The following is a 27,240-nucleotide window of genomic DNA, read 5'->3' on the forward strand; positions in this document are numbered from 1 at the left end:
AATGGAGTCTGCCCGGAAGGCAGGGAAAGTGCAGGATATGGGATATAAGTGCCCATGGAATCAGTAAAGTTGAACTGATTGAAAAGGACTGTGATGCAACAACTGAAGTGAGTACCCTGCTGCACACATTGCACATACAACAGAAGGGACTTTGTATTTCATCTGTAGGGCACCAGAGTGTGAGAACACTACAGCTCGTTACGACTAACACCCTGGCCGCCTTACAAAATTGGCATAGTCGGCAGGATTGCGATGCCTTGTGTGTAAATAGTGGAGGAGCCTTGAAGACAGCAAAGATGGTGGCCATTAGAGAGTTAAAGATGCAACCGAACACTGATATGAAGATGGCGGTCAGTGACACCAAAGTTGAGAGTGGTGCCACCCATCCTAAATGGAAAAGGGCGCGAAGATGGAAGCATTAGCCTGAGCCGAAGCCACATCCCATAGTGAGTGGTGCCCACCCAGGATGGGGCGTGGCAGAAGAATACCCCACCCCTGCAGCAGGATCTGGAGAAACGGGTGGAGCAACCGGAAGTAACTCCACCCACAAATGGGTGAAGTTCAGGGGAGAAAAACAGCGTGTTCAAAGGAGAGACGCCATTACCTGGCAGGTGACCTACTGAGATGCTGAGAAGTATGTCCTTCCGCGGAGGCATCGATTAGCAGGACTGGGAGCAGTCTGTGGCCGGGCGGAGATGGGCCTGCGCCCCGGAGGCTGGCGGATGGAAGGATTGGAGAAGTGGCTCCCTTTCGGTCGGTCGGAGAAGAGAATCATTGAGAGCGAAGACCCCGCGGGTGCCAAGGAGCCAGAGCCGGAAGAGGTAAGAGAGAAGCTGGAGGCCGTACAGAGAGGAGTTGTTGCGTCCGTGGTTCCCAGCTCGTGCGGTATCCTGGGAGGACCAATAGTGCCGGCTGCTTCAGTGAGTGAAAGACCTGCGCTCACTTCAGGTCCTACACCTACCTCTGCCTTTTCACCCCTGCAGCAGCCTCCCGCAGCGTTCATCTGGATAAGCCCTGGGTTCCATTGCAGAGGAGGCCTGGTGGGTTAGAGGGGTTATCGAGAAGAAGCGGTGGGAGCACTGAATTTTGAAGGAGCTGTGGTGCCCCGGCGGGGGAGCCAGGCCCAGCCGGATGATCCACGGCCTCATTAAGTACTTCAACCCCATGAGGGGATACAGGTTCATACACGAGGCCGAGACTGGGGACAAGGTGTATGTAAATCACGGGTCCATCAATTTTGAGGGTCCCCTCCAAGAATGGGACCGAGTGTCTTTCATCAAGGAGCAAGGGCCCCGAGGGCCATATGCGGTGGCAGTAAGAATGGTCTCCAGCCTGGAGGAAAGACAAGCGTGGGAAGTGCAGTATCTTGTGCGGCCGCCTGCAATGGTCGCAAGGCACCTTTAGTGGATACAGTGGCCGCAGTCGGGCCACAAGAGCTGGAGGCTCCGGGGCGCTGAATTTGCTGCAGGAGGAGAGGAGGAGTAGGAGAAATAGTGGAGAATCCTCCTCCAGCGGGTCTTCGTTCCATACTTTCATCATTATACAGGGCCAGAATGTGTCCCACTACACTACCCATCGGCCCTGTATTAACTGATGTGGCCCCTTTAAGAGAATTGTGCCGCTTGCACAGAAATTAAAAAAAAAATGTTTGTGAAGAGACTGTCCCACGTCTCTGGGAGGACAGAGAATCCTGGACAACACCAGGATTGAGTGTCAGTGGTGACCCGAATGGTCACAGTTGAGAGGCTTCTGTTTGTTTCCCCATCCAAATTTTCATTGCGCACCATTGTGCATCCCCTGCTAGATTATGGGACGGAAACCCTGAAATGGTTAATTACTATGGACTGCGTGTGCAGCTGCTTTAAAAACTGAACTGTTTTAACCTTGAATTTACCTATTTTAACCCTGAGCTGTCCCCTATTAAAAGCAACCCACTTGTTTTTTAATGGGCCCGTAGTCTACTAAAGGAGGGGCAGGGAAGAACCTGTGCAGGAGGACCCAAGGAGCGAGCCGGGTCAGGACTGAATGGTCTGTTGTTGAGTTGGCCCTCGGGCCAGTGTGTTTGTTTTTATCAGTCCCCTGTGACTGGATTCCTGGAGTAGGGAGGGACCGGCCCATAGATGTAGACTGTTGTTATTGCGGGTCCCAGGAAATACAGGACAAGGGTCGGACGGACCCACACTGAAGGAACTTAAACTTTTTGCTCTGGGGCTCCAAACAAGTGGAGCCAGGGTCACGGTTGACCCACTAAAGTCATCCGATGAAAAAGGACTGTGACTCTGCAGTGTTTTATGGTGCCTGGAAATACGAAGCTGGAGTGACAGAGACTGAGGGGACTCTGTAAAATAATGCATATCCTGTAAAATACTCAGGACTAGTTACCAGATAAAAATATAGTGGTTTATTTGGTTTCTTCCATCAAAGAAAGGTTATTACAGAAAAACAGGTGAATAAAAATAGGTGAAAGAGAAATTGTCCATTAGATCATGCTCTGAGATCCCAAATGGCAAAAGCAACATGTATTCTTCTTCTCTCCGAGATCCTGAATAGCAAATGGCTGCTGTGTCTCAGTTCGGCTTCTCACATCGCCGTCAAGTAATATACCAGCTGTTATGTCATGTCATCTTGCGTCTGTCTCTCATGATGGTGAGGGAAGAAGAGGAGCGACCTCTACAGTTAGCCATGAATTATATACGTCTCCTAAAGCACGTGGTCTCTACATATATGGAGCTGTCTTTCTACCATGAGCCAAGCTTAAAAATAGCCTATGTCATGTAAGCTAAAGCATTCTACAGAACTGGGTCTTATAAGAAATTAACGGATTATTAATATTTAACAATTCCCCCTTTTGAGGGAGACAGACATTAATTGGAACCCTCAAATATAACAAGATCTTCTTTCTTCTTTTCTTCTTCTTTGACAAAATAATTTAATATCAATAATAATAATAATAATAATAATAATATCAGATTACCGTTATAAGTACTCAATGACATAATTGATGTGAATTCATGTTATGGTAAGTCGTGAACAATATTCATATAAAATATGTATAATTATACTTCCCTAAGTCTAAATTGAAGCATCTCAGGTCCAGTCATCATCATCTGATGTCATCTGGTCTTCATTTTGATGTCTTCTGTCTTCTTCTTGGTTCTTTTAAAAATACAGTTTTCTTATAGCATATAGATGTTGTAGGAATTGTGTGGTGTATCAAATCAAAGTCCATAAATTCAAATGTTGATAAGAAACAAAGTCTATAGATGAAATGCAGCTTTAATATCTGTGCAGTGTCATCTTTAAAAACCTGGGCTTACATTGGCTCGCCTTGGATATTCTGGAATCCTCCATCGGTACTGGTCTTTGAACAGGTGTGACGTCTTTGGTCAGCAAAGAAAGGGTTAAAATGACTCTTCCTTGCTAAACATAGCACCATAACCAGTCCTTGTCCTAATGCACAGGACATATGTCAGGGTTGTAGCTTCCTGATAATTACCTTCATTGTTCACCAGCTTTCATCGAAGCTTTTCAGGTGATTGAAAACCTCTGGAACTTGATAAGAACGTGATAACACCGTTCATCTCAGCATCATAGGATCATCGTCCTCTGGTTGTCAGGTTAGACACTTTAATTGTGACTGTCGGTGGTGGATACTGCACTTGTGACTGTCAGTGGTGGATACTGCACTTGTGACTGTCAGTGGTGGATACTGCATTTGTAATTAACACAGTATATTACTCAGTAATCATAGCTTTGTTACCTTCTGGGACTTCTGGATCGCGGCATTCTTCTTCTTGCAACTGATAAAAATCAATGAAGTTTAGAAATGTGAAAAGTCTTAACATAATTTCAGTATCTTGCTTGAAGTCTTCATTCCCTATTCTATACCAAATCTGGTAATTTCCCTATCCCATAATATCACAGCGTACCATAGCAATCAGTAATATCCATATAATTATTATCAGAATTTGTACTGTATATGGATTTCAATATTTGAAATAATAAACCAATAATAAGTGATAATACATTATTATCCATTTTTTTCATGTGATAGAACATTTTTATGTCATAGGTGTAATTACCTTTTTCAACCCATAGGTGTCACTGTGTTTTATGTAACCAGTGTTATCATCTTTATTAATAAGGAATATATTCATTATACTAATAATATGTAGGAATGTAAAGCCATGAACCAAAATAAGAATATATGAGTGAGCGAATGAATGAATAAAAGAATTGTTGCATATAACTCAGAAGTGAAACATTTTCCTTAGTAATAGAACCATATAATTGCTATATTTAATGAAGCAATATTCTCAGTAGATATTACTTTACTAAATATTGGTGAAAGAATTAAAAATAATGAAAAATAAGAATAAAAATAAAAATAAGAATAAGGCCTTTATGTTGATGCAGTGTAGTTATGTCTTCAGTAACATACACCCTTAATATTTCCATGATCTGGATTATTTCATAATTGTCATAAACTTGTGTTATCAAAATATTCAAATCATGCAACTTTGCATGTAATTCCTCTTAGTGTAAAGAAATGACTCTTTATAATACTTGTTATTATACCCAATACTTATACCATTGTACCTTATTAATATTTTTTTTTCCTATTAAAATGTGTGAAGAAGAGGTATTAATCAAATGTGATTATGTAGTCAGGATAAAAAACATATTTCCCCCTTAATACCAAAAAATATTGTTTCATGAAATAATTCATTTATCAAAACCAAAATTAAAAATAATTAATGTATAAATTATGTGAATTTATACTTGCTTATACCATTATTTGTCTGAAGATGTGTAACCATCAAAATTAATTTGAATATCATAAAATTATCCTTTGGAAAAATTAATTTAAATGTAGTTTAAGATTAACACACTTGGACAGAGAAGGAAGGTCCACTATTCCCAGATGCAGCTGGTGAATACCAGGCTCTGTGCTGGTGCCTGTTTAAAAGAGCTAAAGCTGATAAGGAAAGAATAGATTTTCTTCCTAAACTATTTTCTATTTTGTTGTGCGATTGCACTTATCCACAATTAACTAAATCAAGAAATAATTACTATAGAAATACAGAAATATATGTTGTGTAGATAATATTTCATTATGTATCTTAATATTCTAATAATTTATCTGATCTGCATATTTCTCCTAAAGATAAAAGCTTTGGGGTTTTTTTTTCTTTCCTCATTCAGAATCCTGAGGTCTCACAAACATATCACATTACTCGCTCAGCAGCTGCTCATACACTCAGTCACTGTCACTCAGACTGTGTCACATATTAAGTTTAAACCAAATACCTCACATATGAAAGTGTGATGAGTACACGTATTTTAACCCAAATTATCCTAATTATCAATGCATTGTAAACTATTTCAATTTAGTCTCTTAATATTTCTTTGAATATTCCCCAAATACACATGACATAAATATATATATATAGCTATACTTGACATTTAGGCCTGGAAAAAAAATTCCATTGCTTTGCAAAAGTTGAGACCCCCTTTAAAATTCTTTTCCTAAGGAACAGGGACATAGTATACTGGTATACTTGTATTATAAGAACAAGGTTCAAATTCCCCTGCTGTGGTTGTCATTCAAACCATGCAGTAAAAAAGCACACACCCAGAACATTTTAAAAAGCAATTGGTTATTTCCTTTTAAGGGTTAGATATATAAAATCATGCAATTATTGCAACATCCTGTGTAAATAAAGGCATAAATCCTTGGAAGAGAATTTTTCTCGATTAAGTCCTGCTTTGAAATGAAAATTCTAAGGAAACATAAAAAATAAGGTTAATATCATATTCATAATTCTAAATATTATTACTGATGTAGATTTTAATTTTCGTTAAAAAATACAGTTCTACTATTTCTACTTCTACAAACACTCTATATATACTGTATGACTATGTATATATCCACAAACCATAAAACTACAGGATTATACTCTATAAAATAATTACATATAACTCACTAATTGTATAACACTGTTACACAAAATATATTACTTTTTTCCTAGCCAATTCCTACACCCATACTTATTTCTCTGCAAAAAATATCCTGAAAGGTTCTTGCCATTTTAAAGCTGATAGATTCTTGGAGCAGAGTATTCAGTTTACAGGCCATGATGTCACTCACCACCTGTTTCTGTCTGTTAAATTCGGCCATCTTTGTTACAGAAAGAAAATCAGAACTCATCATTTTTCTTAATTCAATTTGTGTCTTTTCGGTGTTCTTTTGCATCATTCCATATGGTTTATAACAAACATGTGATTTTCTTTTTCTTTCTTCGTAGATTTGATTTTGGGGAAAACTCATTTTAGAAGGCTTTGCTAATACAGGCTTCTGATAAGATTTTACTCTGCCTGTCTTTACAAAATTAGCACAATTTACTTTCCTCTCACGATTCTCGTGTTTTCTGGCAAAATCAAGGAATTGCGCACATTCAAACAAAGAATCTTTTTGTGACGCAATAACACGAGATGCAGGATTTAGAAACCAAAATTTGCTTACAAAACTCCTTATGAGGGACGGTGTTTTGACATTCTCACTCAGCATTCTATACAAACGTTCATATATGGACATGAACGTAAAAATACATTCCTTCCGACCAATCCTTAATTTTTGAAGAATATCAATATCTGGATGATTTTCATTTGATGAACAAAAAATGAGAATTTTTAATCTGTCCTTATCAGTTAAATTCTCATGTGTCTCACCAGATAACTTTAAAGACAATCTCCTAGCAAAATTTACAGGGATCCACATTTTGAACAACTGATTCTTCTCCTCATTAGATAAATCAAAGTTACCAGAACAACTTTCAAAGATCTCAGAGTTTCTACAAACATCTATTTTGTTGTCATAAGCAGGAATTATTTGGCATATTTTTATCAAATTCTTCCTCACGCTACTTCGGATTTGGGCCTGTGAGTCTTCTATTTTTAGTGGTACGTCTTTCCCTTGTACGTCCTCTACGTCAGTTCTGAAGTCTCCTCCTACTTCTCCATCTTGTTCCACGTCTGCAAGGTCACCTTCAATAGCTGCTACTACTTGTAACTGTTTCTCCACATTACAGTGAATCTCGGGAATATCACTATCCTCTACACAATCATTTTTAGATTTCTCTGACACAGATCTATGAAATATATCTACCATCTGTAGAATATTTTTTAATCTCTCTCTTTCTCTATTGAAAAACTTAGAATCTAACCTCTGATTCTCGAGTTCACACTCGGCATATAAACTTAACCATAAAACTTCTGAATTAGAATTGTCTACAGACTTAAATTTCAATTTACTCTGCTTAGCAAGACAATTAATGACATCCATTTTATCTTACCTTGAAATGTCTCAGCTCCTTTGATGGACAACGCTGGGTTCCTGTCTTCACACGTCTGGCTTAGGTCTGGTACTTTTGGCACTTGTAGTACTTCTCAATCTATCTGGTACTTCTTACTTCTAGGTTCTATGTGATTCTTGTAAGTAGTGGAATTCCCGATAACTTGCACATATGATTTGACGTTAGCAAAGTCCAATCCCCCGTGTGTGCAAGTTGAGGGAAATCCGCAAAAAAGTACAAAAATTCAGATCTGGCTGGCTCTCCAATGTAAAATAATGCATATCCTGTAAAATACTCAGGACTAGTTACCAGATAAAAATATAGTGGTTTATTTGGTTTCTTCCATCAAAGAAAGGTTATTACAGAAAAACAGGTGAATAAAAATAGGTGAAAGAGAAATTGTCCATTAGATCATGCTCTGAGATCCCAAATGGCAAAAGCAACATGTATTCTTCTTCTCTCCGAGATCCTGAATAGCAAATGGCTGCTGTGTCTCAGTTCGGCTTCTCACATCGCCGTCAAGTAATATACCAGCTGTTATGTCATGTCATCTTGCGTCTGTCTCTCATGATGGTGAGGGAAGAAGAGGAGCGACCTCTACAGTTAGCCATGAATTATATACGTCTCCTAAAGCACGTGGTCTCTACATATATGGAGCTGTCTTTCTACCATGAGCCAAGCTTAAAAATAGCCTATGTCATGTAAGCTAAAGCATTCTACAGAACTGGGTCTTATAAGAAATTAACGGATTATTAATATTTAACAGACTCCAGTGGCTGAAGTGAGTACTCTGCTGCACACATCGGACACACAACAGAAGGGACTTTGTATTTCATCTGTAGGGTGCCAGGGTGTGAGAACACTACAAGTCGTTGCCATGACTACCACTCTGGCTGCCTTACACCATCATGGCACCTCTAGCGCCTGGAAGCTTGTGGAGTATGTAAGGGTTAATATTTTCCAGAAGTCTTATTCTCTTTTGTGCCCCTTGGAATGGTGCCATCCCATTATTATAATTGTAGTAAGGAAAGCCTGCAACCAAAGTGTTCTTTTCAGTTTGGCAGTATTGTCGTAGCCCTATTTAGAGGCATCAGGGCTGTAAATGGCAGTATAGTGATATATGGCACAATTATGTTTGTTGTAGAGGGCAATGCATGCTTTGCTCCAGATGTTTTGTATTGTTTTGCGCCACTACAATATTATATTATATGGGCTGCAGATGACAATATTTTACAGCATATCAACTCTTTCAGAAGCATTGTGGCTTTAAGTCTCCTCATCTCGGCATGCTTAACATGTTGCTCTCCGCAAGCAGAAACTTTACTACTTAGATCACGGTCAGATGCCTCTCACACCGCCAAACCAGATCTCACACTTTGCGCTGACGAGGGGCAATACCCCGAAACACAGTGTCTGCAAATTGAGAGTCTGATTTGACTTTTATCCTGAGTCATGTGACAAGGCTCATTAAAGGGTTGATATTGACTTGCAGGATTGGTACTTCCTATAGGTGTCACTAGAGTTCTAGTCCTCTTCCTCTCTGAAGAGACAATTTGCTTATTTCCCAGAGGAGCGTTGCGGCTTTAAGTCTCCTCATCTCCACATGCTTAACATGTTACACTACGCAAGGAGAAATTAAGCATTTTTGCTGCAAATTTCACCCATACTAATAAATGGGGAAATATATGCAACAAAAACAAGCAAGACAAAAATGCAGCAAAAACAGGCTGCATTTTTCCTGCCAAAGATTCAGCAATGGTACAGAAATTTCTGCAGCAAATACCTAACGTGTACAAACTCTAAGGCTATGTACCCAGGTTGCAGAGATGCTGTGGAAATTTCCGCAACTCCCGCCGCGGAAAAAATGCATGCATTTTTCCCTTGGAAAACAAGCGTTTTTCACGTGATTTTTGCGTGCGGAGTTCAAGCGCATTCCAAGCGATTTGAAGCATCGCTTGGAATGTGATTGACAGGTTGGTCACACTCGTCAAACATAGTGTTTGACTAGTGTGACCAACTTTTTACTATTGATGCTACCTATGCAGCATCAATGGTAAAAGATAGAATGTTAATAATTAAAAAAAAAAAAAATCATGATATTCTCACCTTATGGCGTCCCGCGCAGCGTCCCTAGGCCTCAGCGATGCTCCCGTTCTCAGCGATGCCTTGCGACTAACATCTTTAATGACGTAGCGGTCTCGCGATACTGTAGCGGTCTCATGAGACCGCTACGTCATCACAGGTCCTTGCCGCAAGGCATTACTGGGAACGGGAGTTGGCGGGAGCATCGGTAAGGCTGAGCAGGACGCCGGAAGGTGATTATATCTCTATTTTTTATTTTAATTCTTTCTTTACAAGGATATGGCACCCAGGGCCTAGAGGACAGTCTCCTCTCCTCCAGACCGTGGGTACCATCCACACATGATCCGCTCACTTTACGCATGGTTGGTATAGCCACATGCAGAAAGTAAGTGGATCAATGCATTCCTATGGGTGCGGAATCGCCGCGATTCCGCACAAAGAATGAGCATGCTGCGTTTTTTTCCGCTATGCGATTCCGCCGCGGAAAAAATCGCTGCATTAGCAAAGCATGTGTGGAATGCCATAGGAATGCATGGGGGCGTTCTGTATGTGTTTTCGCAGCATTTTCGCGGCGAAAAACGAGGCAAAACGCATAAAATCTGCAACGTGGGTACACAGCCTAAAGGCAGTTTTATGTGACCTATAGATGGTAATATATTTGTGACACAATAAGGCAGTATTAAAGGGAAACTGTAAGTAGGATTGTACCTAGTAACCTACTGTCAGTGTCAGGTCAATGCCATTATACTGATTAAAATTATACCTGGGTTGATGAAATCCGTCTTGTGGTTGTTGTTTAAAGGGAACCTGTCACCCCCTCCAGGCTTTTATAAGTAAAAGAGCCACCTTGTGCAGCACTAATGCTGCATTCTGTCAAGGTGGCTCTTTCATTTAGCGTCCCTTCCACCGCCGAAATAATCGTTTTTAAAATTGATCAGACATACCTTAAGTTTGACCGGGGGGGCAGGTCTTTCCCCCCTCGGACACAGACACCTCAACGCCTCACATCCTTCAGTCATGTCCTGCTTTTGAATTTGGCGCCGCCTCCTCAACGTTCATTTCTTCTTCTCATGCCTGCGCTGTAATATTCTGATGTGACAACAGGTCCTGCTGCACCGCTGCCCTGCTCAGCTCCGCCCCTACTGGTCACATGGTGCTGACGTCATTACAGGTCCTGCTGCACCGCTGCCCTGCTCAGCTCCGCCCCTACTGGTCACATGGTGCTGACGTCATTACAGGTCCTGCTGCACCGCTGCCCTGCTCAGCTCCGCCCCTACTGGTCACATGGTGCTGATGTCATCACAGGTCCTACTGCACCACTGCTCTGCTTAGCACTGCCCCTCCTGGTCACATGAAACTGACATCATCACAGGTCCTGCTGCACCACTGCTCTGCTGAGCTCCGCCCCTACATGGTAACAAGGAATCTGACCCCCATAGACTAGCATTTCTTCTGCAGTGTTGCTATCAGTGTGTCAAGAGTGGGAGAAGATTGTTGCATTGAGAATCCAACACAATGGGCTGCACTTTGAACACATTTTATAAGTGGTCATAAACATGTAAATAACTCATGAAAGAATAAAGTTACATTAAAACCAAGCACACTATTGTTTTTCTTGTGAAATTCTCAATAAGTTTGATGTGTCACATGACCCTCTTCCCATTGGAAAAAATAAAGTTGGATCCAAAATGGCCGACTTCAAAATGGCTGCCATGGTCACCACCCATCTTGAAAAGTTCCACCCCTCCCATATACAAATGTGCCACAAGCAGGAAGTTGATATCACCAATCATTCCCATTTTATTTATTTATTACGATTTCTTATTTATTTATTTACGTTGTATAGTGGCATATACATTGGTCATCTTAACTATCATTACATCATATTTATTGTTTCATTGATTGTTGCCACATTTTATAACCAGTATTGTCCCTTGTGTTGTGCCCCCATTTGTTCTGGTATTTGTTTCTCACCTCACCCTATTTGCTTTGTATTCCAAAATAAATATTTCTATGAATTGTATTATTGGACATTTTCTTTGTTTTTTATTTCATCGTTAGTTGCTCTAAATTTCCGATTTGCCCTTTATATTGTCCATTTGATGCACATATGGTGGCAATTGTATTTCCATTCAATATGATATTGGTAGAACCATATACAGTGGGGCAAAAAAGTATTTAGTCAGTCAGCAATAGTGCAAGTTCCACCACTTAAAAAGATGAGAGGCGTCTGTAATTTACATCATAGGTAGACCTCAACTATGGGAGACAAACTGAGAAAAAAAAATCCAGAAAATCACATTGTCTGTTTTTTTTTCATTTTATTTGCATATTATGGTGGAAAATAAGTATTTGGTCAGAAACAAGCAATCAAGATTTCTGGCTCTCACAGACCTGTAACTTCTTCTTTAAGAGTCTCCTCTTTCCTCCACTCATTACCTGTAGTAATGGCACCTGTTTAAACTTGTTATCAGTATAAAAAGACACCTGTGCACACCCTCAAACAGTCTGACTCCAAACTCCACTATGGTGAAGACCAAAGAGCTGTCAAAGGACACCAGAAACAAAATTGTAGCCCTGCACCAGGCTGGGAAGACTGAATCTGCAATAGCCAACCAGCTTGGAGTGAAGAAATCAACTGTGGGAGCAATAATTAGAAAATGGAAGACATACAAGACCACTGATAATCTCCCTCGATCTGGTGCTCCCCGCAAAATCCCACCCCGTGGGGTCAGAATGATCACAAGAACGGTGAGCAAAAATCCCAGAACCACGCGGGGGGACCTAGTGAATGAACTGCAGAGAGCTGGGACCAATGTAACAAGGCCTACCATAAGTAACACACTACGCCACCATGGACTCAGATCCTGCAGTGCCAGACGTGTCCCACTGCTTAAGCCTGTACATGTCCGGGCCCGTCTGAAGTTTGCTAGAGAGCATTTGGATGATCCAGAGGAGTTTTGGGAGAATGTCCTATGGTCTGATGAAACCAAACTGGAACTGTTTGGTAGAAACACAACTTGTCGTGTTTGGAGGAAAAAGAATACTGAGTTGCATCCATCAAACACCATACCTACTGTAAAGCATGGTGGTGGAAACATCATGCTTTGGGGCTGTTTCTCTGCAAAGGGGCCAGGACGACTGATCCGGGTACATGAAAGAATGAATGGGGCCATGTATCGTGAGATTTTGAGTGCAAACCTCCTTCCATCAGCAAGGGCATTGATGATGAAACGTGGCTGGGTCTTTCAACATGACAATGATCCAAAGCACACCGCCAGGGCAACGAAGGAGTGGCTTCGTAAGAAGCATTTCAAGGTCCTGGAGTGGCCTAGCCAATCTCCAGATCTCAACCCTATAGAAAACCTTTGGAGGGAGTTGAAAGTCTGTGTTGCCAAGCGAAAAGCCAAAAACAACACTGCTCTAGAGGAGATCTGCATGGAGGAATGGGCCAACATACCAACAACAGTGTGTGGCAACCTTGTGAAGACTTACAGAAAACGTTTGACCTCTGTCATTGCCAACAAAGGATATATCACAAAGTATTGAGATGAAATTTTGTTTCTGACCAAATACTTATTTTCCACCATAATATGCAAATAAAATGAAAAAAAAACAGACAATGTGATTTTCTGGATTTTTTTTTCTCAGTTTGTCTCCCATAGTTGAGGTCTACCTATGATGTAAATTACAGACGCCTCTCATCTTTTTAAGTGGTGGAACTTGCACTATTGCTGACTGACTAAATACTTTTTTGCCCCACTGTATGCTGTATATGTGCACTTTGCCTTGAGCTTTTCAAGTATTAATCTCATTTTATTTAAGTATAATCCATATAAATTGCCCACCCTGTATATTGAAAAAAAACCCTGCAGCTGGCAGGCACCGGCGTTGGTTCCTGCACTGTAACATGATCACATATGTAATGTACAGTTGATTCTTTTCTTTGAGAGTATTCATAAATCCCCCCTCCAAAAAAATAATCAGTTTGAGAATGGCGATCCGATAGCTGGTACTGCGCAGGCGACGGCGGCGCCATCTTGCTTGAGAAAAGATATATTTCCTTCTCCAAGATTGTGCCGTCTGTGCAGTAGCAGCAATCAGCGATCGCCGATAGATGCTATTGCACAGTTGCCGACGGCGCCATCCTGCTAGCAAAAACAATGTCCTCCTTCAATATGGCACCGGCAACTCCAGCGCAGTAGCAGCAATCCGATCGCCGATAACTGCTACTGAGCAGGGGCGACCGGTGCCATTTTCAAACTAATTTGTTTTTTTTAGGAATTTATGTTCGACAGTGGCAACACATGGAGGGATTGTCTAACAAACAGGCAATTTCCACATGTGTTGCATCTGTTGAACATACGCGAGACATACAGCCGTGGGGACTCAAATATGTTATTTGAGCACGCTGAAGACACTCTGTTAGCATGCTCAGATGACACCTTATCCAAGCATGTTCACTCATCACTAGTGACCCATGACACCTTTCTATGAAAATCCAAATATATGTCATTCATTGATAATTGGGCATTTCTTTTACTCTACAATGCCGCTCTCTACGCCCCAGTTTGATTGACATATACCTACACATATAGCTATAGTATGAGTGTATGATATAACTATGCCTTGTTTAGTTGCAATACTAACAATCACTGGAAATTTCATCTCCACACTGATTATGCCCCGGAAAAGAAAAACCATGTTTACTCTGACGTTAATGAGGGCCATCTTCTTCTGGCTTTGATCAGTGCCATGAATGTAATTCCATGTAAATATAGAATTTACAAGAAATAAACCAAATGTGTGTGAATGTCTAGAATAATTAAAAATAAAGAGGAAGATAGTAAACAGTACAGGCAGGGAAAGTGGAGGAGGAGGGGGAGAAGTGGAATCTTTAGTGGGAAGCAAAGGGTTAAGCCCGCTGAGAGTGCCTACACCTGCATTGCAGTAACAGTACTGTATACAGTATACACTGAACATGTTCAGTCTGTGTCATAGAAATTGCAGATTCACGACTTTAAGTCTTGTGGGGGATAGATAACTCTATTCTGCTTGCCGCAGGGAGATCTATGTACTGAACTGAAGACTTGCAAGAAAAATGTCAAAACTTGGAAGAAAGTGTATAGAAATTAAAAAAAGAGCAGAAAAGAGAAAATAAAATATATTACTTCACTAAATATGTAATAATAGTCAATTTGCTTTCTATTACTTAGGGAAAGCTGTGGGCTCCTTCATAGTGCTCAAAAAAGCCACAACATCCCATGGTAGCAGGGGTGAGCTTTCCCCCATTGCCATCCCTTCCTTTCATTGTGGAAGAGGATCCTCGGATTGGATGCCTGCACCCTTTGGGAAACTTCTGGTACACCTTTCGGGTAGAACTTAGTCATCTCTTTTATTAGGCTATGCTTGCTGATCTGCCAGGAATAACCATAAAGAAACAGCTGTTTCATTCGTTGATACCACGTCTGGTTTCAACGTCTGAGCAAATACTTCTTTTTCCTAAGGCTACGTTCACACGCTGCGGATTGGGGTGCGGATTAGGCAGCACGGATTTTTTAAAATCCGCAGGTAATTCTGCAGGTCAAAAGACCTGCGGCTTTACCTGCAGATTGCCCTGCGGTTTTTCATCTCCTCAATTGAAGAGATGGCAAACCGCTGCGGAATCCGCAGAGAGAATTGACATGTCAAATCTTTCTGCAATTTCAAAACCGCAGAAACACCGCGCGGAAAAATACGCACCATCTGCACTGCGGTTTTGTATTCCCATAGGGAATAATGGTACTGTACAACGCAGCAGAAACTGCTGCGGACCTGCAGCGGCCAAATCCAGTGCGGAACCGCAGCAGAATCCGCAGCGTGTGCACACACCCTAAAAGGGCCTTCACACATAGCGAAATCGCTAGCGATATCGCTCAAGCGTCAACGATATTGTGATGCAACAGTGATCTCGCTACGTGTGAAATGTAGCGGCGACCGGCCCCCCTGCTGGCCATCACTGATCGTGCTCGAATGAGCTTGTCCATTTTTCCATCGTTGGCGTCCTGCTGGCCAGCACTCATCGCTGTGTTTGAAGCTTTAAAGCGACGAGCGACCTCGTTAGCGACGCAGAGCTCAGCGATGAAGGCGTGACTTAGCTATGTTACCGGCCATGCCTCCTCTGCCCCTATTGGTGTTTACAGCGCTCCCAATGTGTGACATTGGGCGACGTATGGATCGCCCGCCAGGGCAGTGGGGTACTCGGTACCGGACCGGTATTTCACAGGGAAGTGTCACAGTAGCGGTGACCCGGTCCGTGGCCCTGGGCGTCCATGTAAGGGAGTGAAGTGATGGAATAAAGTTTATGAATAGATGATTCGTGACGCCACCTGTGGTGTTCGGCATTGAAGATGTTAAGCCGACGCTGCAGACAGATCCTCTGGGACAGATGGTGTAGTGCAGCAATGATGTTATAGCCCTCCACAGGCAGGGCTGTAGTTCCAGGGTAGTGTAGGTGGGAGTTGGGAAGGAAGGTGCAGTGTCTGGCACAGAGATGTAGCAGTGCTGGGGAGGTTGCAGCAAGAAGGAAAGGACACAATAGGTTGCAGTTTCTTTACCTTCTTTACCTTTACTTGGCAAATGCAGTCCAGGGTCCTGAGTACAGATGGCACAGGAGCTGGTTAGCCTGGAAGCAAATCAGGAATCACTCTGGCAGATGGGTTGTGCAGTCTCCTTACTAGCGCTCTCTATGAAGTACTCCCAGTACTGAGTTACACTGGAGCTCCGACTCTCTGATGTTATCCAGACTCCACTCGCATGGCAGACAGCCGTAGCCTTTTATCTCTCTTGGCTCACCTGTCGCTGTTGTGCCTCCGAGGATTATGTGGGAATTTACAGCTTCCTATTCCTCTGGTTTCTGGTACAGGACCATTAGTATCCATACACCCTTGGAGACCAGGCTCCAGATCATGCGCTATCACTGGGACTGAGCTCACCACTTTCCTCAGTCTCCCCAGCTCTTCTCCTCCACGTCTGCACACGAAGACGCCCTCCTCACACTAACTGACTCACTCCTTCCTGGCCCCCAGAGACAGCTCCTCCCCTCAGTTCTGGGTTCAGAGCTCCCTCTGCTGACCCAGAGTGGGAACTGTGTTGCATGCAGTGATTAACTGCCAGAGAGACCCTTCATTGCTTCCAGGCATGACATCACTCTCCCTGGAGGATGGCGACAATACTCCTGGGGGCGCCACACATAGTTATAAAAGACAACGCTGTAGCACCTCCTTCCATTCTTTGTTCCTGTGCAGTGGATGGTATTAACTGGTTTGCCTTCTGTGTTCCCGTGTGAGTCGCCATAGCGTTAATATTTTAACGGATTTCACACCGCGGTTGCTTCAGCATCCCTGTGTGAATCGCAAGTGCGCTGTTATTCGTGGATTCATTTAATTCATCAAAGGACTGCTCTGTCTGCCAGGTATGTTTTTCAATTGGACCGAAAGTAGCGTTCCCTTTTTTTATAGTTTTCCCCTTATTTTGTTCTTGACTCGTCCACCCCCATTTTCTCTATTGATAAGCGTTCACTTTTCTAGCTCTGCGATCCAAGATCTGCAATTTCACCTTTTGTATGTACATTGTGTCCATACGCACTGGCCTGGGCAGCCATTTTAGTTTTCAGACCGCGCCCACCCCCATTGTTGCTATTTTGTGGCTTTATACATTTTAAGCTCTTTTTTCAAAATTGTCTAATCTTTTTATTTTATTTTGCAGTTTTAATATCATGAACGACACAGAGCATGCTGTAGGGGCTGCTGCTTTGCTGTTGGAGGGTGCTCAGCAACATGAAAAGGCACAGATGCAAGAGAGGCGGTCCAAAAGAAAGCGGCGCATGTGGACCAGAGAATGGCTGGCGAAGAGGTCCAAATTCTCACACATGCAGCTCGTAAGAGAACTGCAGGAGAAGAATCCTCAGGATTTCAGGAACTATCTGCGGATGTCTGAGGAATCTTTCAAATTTTTACTTGCCAGGGTGACGCCATTAATTGAAAGGAAAAATACAGCAATGCGAGCTGCTGTGCCGGTAGACGAAAGATTGGCCGTGACGCTGAGATTCCTGGCCACCGGATGATCACTCCAAGATTTCTATTTTTCTTCTGCCGTTTCATTGTGGCTTCTCAGCACTTTGATTCCAGAAACATGCAATGCCATTGTCCAAAGTCTACGGAGCTACATTCAGTTTCCAAAAATGGAGGCGAACTGGAGAAGTATTGCCTCAGATTTTGAGCGGCTTTGGCAGTTCCCAAACTGTGGTGGGGCTTTGGATGGAAGACATGTGAGGATCACCCAACCGCCGAAAAGCGGATCCTCTTATTTCAACTATAAGGGCTATTTCAGTGTAATCCTGATAGCCCTTGTTAATGCCAACTATGAGTTCATAAATGTTGGCATGAACGGCAGGGTTTCAGATGGGGGAGTTTTAGAAAACACACGTTTTGGAGAGCGATTAAACGACTGTGAACTGAACTTGCCTCCCAATTCAGAGACAACCGCCAACCTTAACTTTGTTTTTGTCGGTGATGAAGCCTTCTTGCTTCATGCCAACCTTCTCAAACCGTTCCCCCCAAAAAGTCTTATGGAACAAACATGGATATTTAATTACCGTTTGTCGAGGGCACGAAGGGTTGTTGAGAATGCGTTTGGCATCATGGCCAGCCGCTTCCGAATTTTCCATACACCCATAAACCTAAATTTGGAATCCATAGACTCGGTCGTTATGGCCTGTTGTGTGCTGCACAATTTCCTGCGGCAGCGCGATGCTATCGATTACAGTCCGCCTGGCTTTGTGGACTGTGTTGACCAGACAAATGGTCAAGTACTTCTAGGTGGCTGGCATGAGAATGATCCCTCAATACCAGGACTTCAAGCGCTCACAAAAGGAAGAAACAGGGATGATGCGAAGGCCTACCGGGAGAAATACTGCAAATATTTTAATGGGCGTGGCGCAGTTACTTGGCAGCATCAAATCTAGTGCGCAAATGTGTATATTTAAACATTCTCTTTTCTTACTTTGTTTGAAATACTCCAATAAATTAATTATTTTTTTATTTTCCAAAGTGTTTGTGGTTCTTTACCAAAAATACCTCACGTAACGTGCAGATATGCTATGTACATGTATTTGTCAGTAACATAACTTTTAATACCACCTTTCACATTTACAGACGTTTGTGCCTGTTGCCTGTGGCCTGTGGCTGACGGACAGGGCCGGTTTTGGGCAAAGTGGGGCCCTAGGCAATGTTTAAAATGGGGCCCCAAATAATAACATATTGCACATCACACAAAAGCATTTTCGGTTGTAGTTACATACGCAGAGCCCAGCCCAGCCCCGCGCGGTACATACAGGCCAGTCACGCACGGTACATACAGGCCAGTCACGCACGGTACATACAGGCCAGTCACGCACGGTATATACAGGCCAGCCCCACACAGCATATACAGGCCAGCCACGCACGGTATATACAGGCCAGCCACGCACGGTATATACAGGCCAGCCCCACATGGTATATACAGGCCAGCCCTACACAGTACATACAGGCCAACCACGCACGGTATATACATGCCAACCACGCACGGTATATACATGCCAGCCCCGCACGGTATATACAGGCCAGCCCCGCACGGTATATACAGGCCAGCCCCGCACGGTATATACAGGCCAGCCCCGCACGGTATATACAGGCCAGCCCCGCACGGTATATACAGGCCAGCCCCGCACGGTATATACAGGCCAGCCCCGCACGGTATATACAGGCCAGCCCCGCACGGTATATACAGGCCAGCCCCGCACGGTATATACAGGCCAGCCCCGCACGGTATATACAGGCCAGCCACGCACGGTATATACAGGCCAGCCACGCACGGTATATACAGGCCAGCCACGCACGGTATATACAGGCCAGCCACGCACGGTATATACAGGCCAGCCACGCACGGTATATACAGGCCAGCCACGCACGGTATATACAGGCCAGCCACGCACGGTATATACAGGCCAGCCCCGCACGGTATATACAGGCCAGCCCCGCACGGTATATACAGGCCAGCCACGCACGCTATATACAGGCCAGCCACGCACGCTATATACAGGCCAGCCACGCACGGTATATACAGGCCAGCCCTACACAGTACATACATGCCAGCCCCACACGCTATATACAGGCCATCCCCGCACGGTATATACAGGCCAGCCACACACGGTGCATACAGGCCAGCCCCACACGGTGCATACAGGCCAGCCCCACACGGTGCATACAGGCCAGCCCCACACGGTGCATACAGGCCAGCCACGCACGGTATATACAGGCCAGCCCCACACGGTACATACAGGCCTGCCCTACACAGTATATACAGGCCAGCCACGCATGGTATATACAGGCCTGCCCCACATGGTACATACCCTGTTTCCCCGAAAATAGGTCACCCCCGAAAGTAAGGCATGCTAGGGGGAGCACGGTGCCTGCTAATATAAGGCACCCCTCCCGAAAATAAGGCAAACCTTGTTCTGTGCATGGGGCATGCAGTTGTGTCTCGCTCCCGCTGTCCGGTGCCCGCCACTGCAGCCACGCTGTTCGCAGGTGTTAATCACAGCCTCGGAGCAGTGTGCCGATCTCCGCCCAAGAGCCCTGCGCCAATCACAGCGCAGGAACCATGGGCCAGCTGACGTCATCCATAGCCTCTGATTGTTCCTGGGCTGTGATTGGCCCAGGGCTCCTGCTCTCTGATTGGCCCAGGGCTCCTGCTCTCTGATTGGCCCAGGGCTCCTGCGCTCTGATTGGCCCAGGGCTCCTGCACCACCAAAGCACTGAAAGCAGCACCGCGGAGGAAACCAGTAAGAAAATGAAAGTGTGTGTGTGAGTGTCTGTGTAAGGGTGTGTGTGTGTGTGTGTGTGTACGGTAAACACATGGGAGGCTGCAGTGGCATACTGTGATAATGGGAGGCTGCAGTGGAATGATGTGAGGCTGCAATACTGTACTGTAGAATCATGGGGGCTGTAATGGAATGATGGGGGTGCTGTATTGGGGACTGTAAAGGGATGATGAGGACTGCAATGGGATGATGGGAATATTTGGGGCTGCAAAATGATGATGGGGCTGCTACGGTAAAGGAACTGCTGTGGGTGATTGTTACGGTAGCAGTACAGTGTCCAGAAAGTGTGTGGGAGCCATTTTAGAGCCCTTATGTTTTGTGGCCCTGTGTGGGAGTCAGGCAATTACAGTACTGTACCGTAGTGTGTTACTTTGATTTGTTGTCTGTGGGTCGCCCTCCCATGGCCGTGGGGTACTCAGTACTGGGCCCGATGAGCTTCAATGGGAGTTGTCACGGCAGCTGGGACCCGGCCCGTGGCCCTGGGCGCCCATTGTAAAAAGGAGGGAAATGTTCAGTGTGCTTATGATGATTAGAGTTTATGGATGAGTCGTGACGCCACCTGTGTTGTTCGGCAATTAAGATGATGAGCCGACGCTGCAGACAGATCCTCTGGGACTGATGGTGTGGTGCAGCGATGGTTATAGCCCTCCACAGGCAGGGCTGTAGTCCCAGGGCAGAGTAGGTGAAGTGACACTTAGATGATGTAGTGTCGGGCGCAGGGGATGTAGCAGTGCTGGGCAGGTTGACGCAGGAATAAGTGGAGGACACCGGGGCATGTAGTTCCAAAGCTTTACTCACAGTCTGTTGTGGCACCAGAGCCCACATCCGTGTCGTGTCAGGCGCTCAGCCAACTTTCAGGCAAGATGAAGTACTCCTTTCCAACACTCCGCCAACATATGTGCCTTTTCTGAATGTCTCCCTGTTAGCGCCTTTAGTGAAGTACTCACAGTACTGAGTTACACTGGAGTTCCTCCTGTCAGATGTTTCTATGAACTCTACTTGTACGGCAGACAGCTGTAGCCTGCTTTGGGGACTCCTTACTACCTAATCTCAGCTCAGTATCGTTGTTGTTGTGCCCCCAAGTCTGGTGTGGGAATCAAGTGGTGACAACTTCTATTCCTCCGGTGTCTGCTGCAGGACCATTAGTATCCATACAACCTCGGGGACCGGACCCCGGCCTTGCGCTTAGAACTTGGGAAGGGTTCTTCTCTAACCCTGATCCTTGTTTCTCTTCTCCTGACGTTCTGTACTAATCCTTTCCTTCTTATGGAGAGTCAGGCTTTCTATTATTGTTCCTTTCCTGTGCCAGCGGACCCAGATCACTGAGGTCGGCTGCAGCACTTCCTTCATCCATCCCACTCAGGTTATCTCCTTTCACAGACTGACTTCGTCAGGCTCCTGTGACTAACTCCCTAAATCGTATCCTCTTCCTGCTCTTTTAGTGCAAACTAAACTCCACCGGCCTCCCAGCACGCTTCGTGTTCCAAGCAGGGAGCCACCAAAGGGTGCTTTGCTACACTACTATGTTGTGTGGGATGCAGGTGTTGGAGTGTGGTCAGGTGTCTTCGCTTTACCTGAATAGTGGGGTACCACACCTCAGGAGGAGGTGCAGTACCTCTGTGGTGACTGAACCTCAGGGGTGCCACATACCCCCCCATTAAACACTTAAACACAGCACATCCGCGGGCTGCAAGAAAACAAAGGTTGACAAATACAGGAACATACAAACATTTTTGTATTGCTTAGTAAACAATTCTTATCTAATCTTCTCAATATGAGAGGCACTGTTTCTTGAATGTTACAATTTTAGCTAACTATCTATGTTTTAATACAGTACTTAATTCGAAAGTGCTATTGGCAGTAACTCACTACCACTGCAAGTATTCTTCATCAACACATTTCTTCTTCATTTCTTCTTTCACATTTTCAACTTCCTATTATTAACCTTAAGTGACAACCGCTGATGCCTGGTTCATCACCTGCAAGTTTTTAAAATCTTTATTCAAATATCAAAGCATTGGTCTAAATTCTATAAAACATTCACTATTCACTTTTTCTTTTCTATCACAAATACTAGACATTATCAATAAGTGCAATATAGACATTGATCCAGCCAAGATGTCTTGAAATGTCCTTATTCTTAATGAGGTAGTCCTTATTCCTAAAAGACTTATGTAAAACCAAGAAAGGGCACCTAAAGAGGTGCAACTAAATACAATAAAGTTTGTGATTCACTCCAAGTTCATGATCACTACAGTTCAATATGAAAAACGCTGCCAATAAAACTGGGCAACAAAGCTGGAAACATCATGATAACCAAAAAAAAAAATAGAAAAATAGAAAAACAGGCACAATGGTGCAAATGCCCTCCTGGGTAACAGAGTTAGTTAGTTTCTCCTTAAGTGTTGGTGTTCCCCTCCTGGGGTGCTGGAAGCTGATGACTTGGGCTGCTGCTTCCAGGGGCGAACTTCTGGACATCCATTTCCTGTTGACTGGTTACAAATTGCAGGTACTCCTTTTCTCCTGGAGTGAGGTTGACATCTACTTGTATAGGTAGCACATCACCTGCTGCTGGTGATGTCTCTGCTGCCTGTAATTCTGCAGAGGTTGCAATTGGTACCAATGGATGTGGTTCCTCAATTTCAGGCGGCACTGCAGTTAGCGGCACCACTGCCTTGATTTTTGGCCTGACGTCTGGTGTCTTGAATTTGTGGCAAAGGAAATCCATGATGTACGGTGACACCCCTCAGCTGCTCAGCCTCTTCTGCTGAGATCAGAAGATGTCGAATGGGACGTGCCTGCTCCTGTCTCACTCTTTTCAGCAGTGATTTCTTCCACTTCCCCATCGCAGTAAGCTTAGTGCTTCTGAATTGAGAGCATAGCTCATCTAATTGTCCCATGTGGAGTTCAAGCATGCCAGCCTTACTATATGAAAACTCAAGGGGTAAACTGTTGGGAGGGGTAGCGATCATACCTGGAGCCTCCCGGTGGCGTACAATATTCACTGGTGCTGCTGGACTCAAGGTCGGAGATGATGGTGGGGCGGCTGGCGGCTCCTAGTCCGCAGGGTTCTCTGGTGGGACCTGCGCAGCCGCGTAAGGTCCAGGCAGGAGCTCAACTTCTTCCTCCACTTCAGCTCCCATGCCCTCGGACAACTCCTCCTGGCAGGCCTCACCCAGCGGTGATGACAGCGGGGAGATGGTGATAGATGCTGTTGGTGGTATTGCAGCGGCCGCAGGCTCCACAGGGTCTGCCTGGGGGAGGTCCGGTGCAGCAGTGGCGGGTACCGGTGACTGGGGTACTGCGGATAGAGGCCCCTCCTAGGCGGGCTGCCAGTTCATCCTCCATAACACTTCTTGCCTCTGTCACAGACGGGTGGTCAGCTGGGCTATCTCATCCATCCCACTCAGGGTATCTCCTTTCACAGACTGACTTCGTCAGACTCCTGTGACTTACTGCCTAAATCCTATCCTCTTCCCGCTCTTTTAGTGCAAACTAAACTCCACCCACCTCCCAGCACGCTTCGTGTTCCAAGCAGGGAGCCACCAAAGGGTGCTTTGCTACACTACTATCATGTGTGGGATGCAGGTGTTGGAGTGTGGTCAGGTGTCTCCACCTTACCTGAATAGTGGGGTACCACAACTCAGGAGGAGGTGCAGTACCTCTGTGGCGACTGAACCCTCAGGGGCTCCACATCTGCTTTTCTGCTGAACGGTCTATATGTCTGACTACTGGTTTTACGCTACAGAATGTTCCTTATGTAAGGGTAGAGCGCGCTGGAATGTTTCTCATGAAAATAAGACACACCCCCCGAAAATAAGACATGGTGCAACTTTCAGAGCAAAAATTAATATAAGACGATGTCTTATTTTCGGGGAAACAGGGTACAGGCCAGCCCCACACAGTATATACAGGCCAGCCCCGCACGGTATATATAGGCCAGCCCCGCACGGTACATACAGGCCAGCCCCGCACGGTACATACAGGCCAGCCCCGCACGGTACATACAGGCCAGCCACGCACGGTACTTACAGGCCAGCCACGCACGGTACTTACAGGCCAGCCACGCACGGTACATACAGGCCAGCCACGCACAGTATATACAGGCCAGCCACGCACAGTATATAAAGGCCAGCCCCACCCAGTATATACAGCCCAGCCCCACACAGTACAATCAGGAGATGGAGAGGCGGGATTAGGGTGTGAACAAGCCCATGCACACCTGATGCAACCCAAGCGGGCTGTGTTGTGGAGGATTCGGCGAGGATTGTCACGCCGCTTTGGAGTGGAGCGCACAACCACCCAAATATGAAAAAAACTGGCGGATCTGCGCTTCTGTTCCAGAGACCTCCTTGCCAGCCTCCAACAACAAGTGAGAAGGGATCAAGGTGAGTGTTGTTGATTCCATGTTCCTCATGTTATATAACATTTTTATGGCATTTTTTTTTTTTGCCTGCAGTCAGGGTATACTGTTTGGAAAAAAAAAAAATGTATTTTTACCTGCGAACATGAACACGCAGGACCAAAAAAAAAAAATAAAAAAACAGCTCACCATTATGTGACAATTTGTTTTGTTTTTTTCTGTTATCGGTCAACTTTTTTTTTTTTTTTTGTTCTCAAATTTTCCATTGGGACTACAGCTAATAAAGTTCATTGTGACATTCCGTAAAACGTAACACTAAACAGTTGCACACGCTTTATAAATTTAGACCTTGGCCCATGTGAAAACGCACAACTCAAGATGAAGTAGTATTCCGCTCAGTATGATTTTTTTAAAACAGCGGCTCATGCAGCGGCACCAGCCCGAGCACCACCTGCGCCACCACCTGCAGCACCACAAGCCCCAGCTGAACAGGCAAGCCCGCCACCAGAGCCATCTCCTGAACCAGAGCCCGTAAGGACCCCCTCGCCAGCTTCAACGCCTCTGCCTCAAATAGGCTCGTCCACATCCTCACCAAGGGATACGTTCTCTCCGGCATCACTCCAATAAGTTGGTGCAGACTCGACCTCCGGTAATTGCTAATTAACATTATCTTTGTTTTCTTTGTATTCTTTGTTTCCAACATGTTTGAAATGATATTTTGTTGGTTTAAGAGCTGTCGGGTACATTTGTTTTTTCTTTTTTTCCTAGTCTGCGGTGCCACAGGATCCGGAAGGGCTCTAATCGCCTCATCTGAGGAGGCAGAGGCGCCACTAAACCGTAAGTGTTTGACCACTAACAAGTACCGTATATACTCGTGTATATGCCGACCCGTGTATAAGCCGACCCCCCAAATTATATTTCACAAAAACCTGTGTAAACTTATTGACTCGCGTATAAGCCAAGGGTGCAAAAGGCAGCAGATACTGGTAAATTTTATACATAAAAATAGATACCAATAAAAGTTAAACTAATTGAGAGATCTGTTGGTTAAATGTTTTTGCATATCCATATAGAATCAGGAGCCCAAATTAATGCTCCAGACAGCTTATGATGGGCCCCCACAAGATTCTCCATAGAATAATATGCCCCATATAATGCTCTTTAAGAATACATAGACTATGCCCCGATATGCTACTCCATAGACTATGCCCCCATATGCTGCCACATAACACTATGCCCCCATATTCTGCCCCATAGGATATGCCCCCATATGCTGCTCCATAGAATATGCCCCCCATATGCTGACCCCCATAAAACGCTCCATATATTATGCCCCCATATGCTGCATCAAAACAAAGAAAAAGGCTAACTCGCCTCTCCTGCTCTGGACCTCACCTGTGTGGGGGCCATCGCTGCTCACCACTGTTTGCCATGTCGTCTGTCAGTGACGTTCAGGCAGCAGAGGGCACGGCGCGCACAAACCACGTCACCGCACCCTCTGCTGGCTAAACGTGATAGACAGAGGATGCAGCGATGCACTGTGGGACAGGTGAACATCGCTTTACTTACCTCACCTGGCACGGTCTCTTGCAGCGGCACCTTCGCTTCTCCACCGTCTCCCTTCCTGCCTTCAGCGTTCACGTTGTACCGCTCATTTCACTCATGAATATGCACAGATTCATTATTTTAATGAGCATTACCATGTGACCTCTGAAGGCAGGAAGGGAGACTGTGGAGAAGCGGGAGAGCTGCAGAGACCGTGCCAGGTGAGGTAAGTATGATCTCTGAAACCCCCACCGCTATAAGCTGAGAGGGGGACTTTCATCCCCCCAAAAAATTTACAGTTAAAAAAAAATAACCCGGCATGTGCACAGCGGAATGTAAATCCTATAGACTATATTCCAATCTCACTATTCCCTCAACAGAAATACCAACCTTACCGGACCTGCTGGCAGCACATAGGAGGGCGATGGCTGCGTTGAACCACCTCGGAGTGATGCTGGATAGATTTGTGGCAGCCCAACCCCAGGGTGGCACACAGTAATTTTGTTTTAGTTTTTTTAATTTTTTTTTGTTTAGTTAATTTTTTGTTAAACATTTGTTTTTATGATGTTTTATAACTAAAATTTAGTTTTAAAGAATGTATAAAAAAAAACAATTTAAGAAAATGGACCGCTTTTAAAACCAGCCATTATCTGGTCCACATTAAAAAATGTCTTTTTGAAAACAATTCAACAGCTCCTGTGTCACCTTTTTTTTCTACATCATAACATATTAGATATTAATGTAATAAAATAACAAACATTTTATTAGGGCTGATTTTACGTTACTAAAGGCCAAATTGCATACGTTCCATGACAACACACCAGCCCTTTAACCCCGCCTTGGTCGCCCAGCTATCATCTTTTCACAGGCAACAAAGAAATGGAAACAGGCATCAAGTATAATGGAAAAAGTATAATTTTATTGCAGTATTTCAAATTAAGACCAAACCAAAAAAAAAGGGCTTCATAAAGTTATTTAACTAAAAGAAAAACTAT

At 44.4% G+C, this 27,240-nt stretch overlaps 1 protein-coding gene and 1 long non-coding RNA gene across 3 annotated transcripts in view; one reads left to right on the forward strand and one right to left on the reverse strand.

Moving 5' to 3' along the window:
• Nucleotides 1–20,117, reverse strand: part of LOC141072447 (urotensin-2 receptor-like) — a 60,909-nt gene extending 40,792 nt beyond the window's left edge. Inside the window, exon 1 of one of the 2 annotated variants that reach the window (XM_073559716.1) lies at nt 19,966–20,117. The gene's annotated coding sequence lies outside the window, so the exon portion shown is untranslated. Of the gene's footprint in view, nt 1–19,866 lie in introns of both variants that reach the window. The other variant, XM_073559734.1, reaches the window with a different exon arrangement.
• Nucleotides 20,118–20,166: 49 nt separating this feature from the next.
• Nucleotides 20,167–26,883, forward strand: LOC141072464 (uncharacterized). Its single transcript, XR_012226689.1, has 4 exons — nt 20,167–20,298; nt 25,119–25,349; nt 25,469–25,537; nt 26,626–26,883. It is a non-coding gene; the product is annotated as an uncharacterized lncRNA (long non-coding RNA).
• Nucleotides 26,884–27,240: the final 357 nt, after the last annotated feature.

The sequence above is a fragment of the Dendrobates tinctorius genome, unplaced genomic scaffold (assembly GCF_039654945.1).
Source record: "Dendrobates tinctorius isolate UK_male_01 unplaced genomic scaffold, ASM3965494v1 ptg000014l, whole genome shotgun sequence".
In the NCBI taxonomy this organism is placed as follows: Eukaryota; Metazoa; Chordata; class Amphibia; order Anura; family Dendrobatidae; genus Dendrobates; species Dendrobates tinctorius.